The following is a 3,121-nucleotide window of genomic DNA, read 5'->3' on the forward strand; positions in this document are numbered from 1 at the left end:
ATTTGGAATTCTAATTGGTGGAACCTTATGATCTTGAATATAAAAGCTTTGACTTTTACATTCTTATAGTATTGACTTTCTCACTTCTTAGAAAATAACCACTTCTAATAATAATTTCTACTTTTAAGTTAATTCAGAAGCATTTATGAAGTAGTAAATTAGGGCAGAGCCTTATGCCATATCTTTATAGAATGAGTTATTAGGTATAATATTAAGAGTAAAATGGATACATAAATAGTCAATAGAACATTGTGTTAGATGTTTTAGACCAGATATTATTATATTATAGACTAGGTTGATTGGGGTAAAAAATATCATGGAAGTTAGACAATTAATAGTTGATGTTTTGACTGTAAGAAGTAGTTTATCTGCTTTCTCCATTCTCAGCCATAATTTAAATTAAAATGATAAGACATATAGATTTTATTAGAATGTAGATGTAGCATTATAAATCATTTAAGATTTCTTTCTGTAGATGAGTTTATAGATCCCGATTTCAAATCAACTCTCCCCAAATCACAGAACACAAGTGTGTCAGAAAATATCTGAGAACTGATTAAGACCAAAGCCCATGTCCTAGTCCGATTGTAAAAAAAGAAAATGCAGTCAAGAAATGTAAATTTAGAGAGAGAAGATCATTTGAAAATTACAGAAACAAATCTCACTATCGTGATGAAATTTGTCCTCCTAAGTTTCACTGATATTCCCCAATTTCAATGGTTTCTTTTGGGGATATTCTTAGTCATCTACATGATTATCCTGTTGGGGAATGGCGTCATAATTTTAATAACCAGAGTAGATACCACTCTTCAGACACCCATGTATTTTTTCCTCGGCAATTTTTCTTTCCTAGAAATCTGTTAGGTATCCGTCACTCTTCCCAGGATGCTCGTGGACCTTTGGACCCAGACAGGAACCATTTCTTTTTGCACTTGCACTGTACAAACGTGCTTCTTCCTTATGCTGGGAGCCACTGAGTGCTTCCTCCTGGCGGTGATGGCCTATGACCACTGCGTGGCCATCTGTGGCCCTCTGCACTATCCCCTGGTCATGCGCCCCCAGGTCTGCGTCGGGCTGGTGGTTGCCTCTGGAATCAGCGGCGCTCCGGTCCAAATAGGCCAGACATGCCAGATTTTCTCTCTGCCTTTCTGTGGCTCCAACACAATCAGTCATTTCTTCTGTGATGTTCCGCCATCATTAAAACTGACTCCACTGTGGAGACATCTTTGTTAACGAGATGGTGGTCTATATATTTGCTATATTGTTTGTCACTGTGCCTTTCCTGTTGATACTTGGATTCTATATCAGAATTAGCTCCACCATCCTAAAATTGCCAGCAAACATAGGACAGACCAAAGCTTTCTCCATCTGCTCTTCCCACATCACCGTTGTACATTTATTCTACGAATCAGCCACTGTCACCTACTTAAAGCTTAAATCAAATGAGCATGAAGGACTAGACAAACTGCTCTCTCTTTTCTACACAATTTTGACTCCAATATTCAATCCTATCATATATAGTCTGTGGAACAAAGACGTTAGAAAGGCAATGGGAAAATGTCTTCCCTAATTATCAGGATTATGAGACATTTAAAATAATACATAAATTATGCCACATTTATGTATGTAATTTGTTCAAAGACTTAATTGAAATTTATTGTTCAGTATTGTCCTAACCTTTTAAATAAGCTCATGCTGTAATTTCCTTTTAGTAGAGAGTTATGTCCTCAAGTTTATGGCAATTGTGTTCATTTACTTAGCAATGCTTTACTTTTGAAGATCAGTTTTCTCCTCACTATAAACTAGTAAATAGAGATGTCTAAATAAACAAGAAAGTGTGATATTCAGGATGTGCTATAATTGAAATTATGCCACTTTCCCTTTTTTTCAATGCCTTTCTATACTCTACATTTATATTCTCTATTAAATAAATAAAACACCCTCAGATGCTACAGAATCATTTCTAAGTGATTTCCTCATAGGAAAAAGAAAAAGCCTAACTATGTAAGGGTATAAATATGAGAAGTACCTATAATAGCAATAATGTCTAATGTCAATGCTTATTGCAGCACTATTTTTCTAAGCAAAAAAAAAAAGAAAAAGAAAGAAAGTGAATGCTCATGTTGAGAAAGGTTTTAATAAATATTGTGCATAAATATCATAGAAAAACATGGAGTCATTAAAAAAAGCACATTGCATCTATATGGTAAGGGCCCCCAATAAATCATTTATTCTTGTATCCTTGTTTTTTTGTCATTCCTTCCTAGACTGACCCTTTGTTTAGCTATATGATTGCCTTTGGCAAGGAAACTTTAGTAAATATGAATAGCATTTTGACATTAGAATTTGTCCTTTCTAACAACGGAAATCTTTTCATCACTGTGTTAAAAAGTTCAGTCTACACTAGACAATTAAAGAGCACATAGAAAGAAGCTACAGCTCATATATAAATGATATAAAGATGGAATCAATTTCAACAGATTTGCAGTCTGCTACTTTAAGGGTTTTTTAATCAATTACACAACATTCTTTACAAGTTCTTTAAACTGTATATTATTCATTGATGTTAAAAATTTCTCTCTTTCTATACTGAAATGTGCATTTTAATTGTTGTTTTAGAATACTCATATATGGTAAAATTTTTAATCAATGAATATAGTAAAGTTGCAGGATATAAAATTAACACACAAAAATCCCTTGCATTCCTATATACTAACAATGAAAAAACAGAAAGAGAAATTAAGGAAACAATACCATTCACCATTGCAACAAAAAGAATAAAATACTTAGGAATATATCTACCTAAAGAAACAAAAGACCTATACATAGAAAACTATAAAACACTGATGAAAGAAATCAAAGAGGACACAAACAGATGGAGAAACATACCATGCTCATGGATTGGAAGAATTAATATTGTCAAAATGGCTATTCTACCCAAAGCAATCTAAGTACTTTCATGTCTGGAAATTTACTTCGCAAAGTTAATATCTTTGGACTAAAATAAAAGTCTTTCTGCTGAGTACTGTAGATCAAAATTTGAATGACCTTCAGTATTACTACAAAGGAGTAAGGCACACATACTGTTAGATACTGGTAGTGAGGATAAAAATGCACGACC

General features: G+C 33.5%; 1 pseudogene; it reads left to right on the forward strand.

The window, feature by feature from the left end:
* Positions 1-600: 600 nt before the first annotated feature.
* LOC133048941 (olfactory receptor 10AG1-like) lies at positions 601-1,570 on the forward strand (annotated as a pseudogene).
* The last annotated feature ends 1,551 nt before the right edge of the window (positions 1,571-3,121 follow it).

This window comes from Dama dama, chromosome 29 (genome assembly GCF_033118175.1).
Source record: "Dama dama isolate Ldn47 chromosome 29, ASM3311817v1, whole genome shotgun sequence".
In the NCBI taxonomy this organism is placed as follows: Eukaryota; Metazoa; Chordata; class Mammalia; order Artiodactyla; family Cervidae; genus Dama; species Dama dama.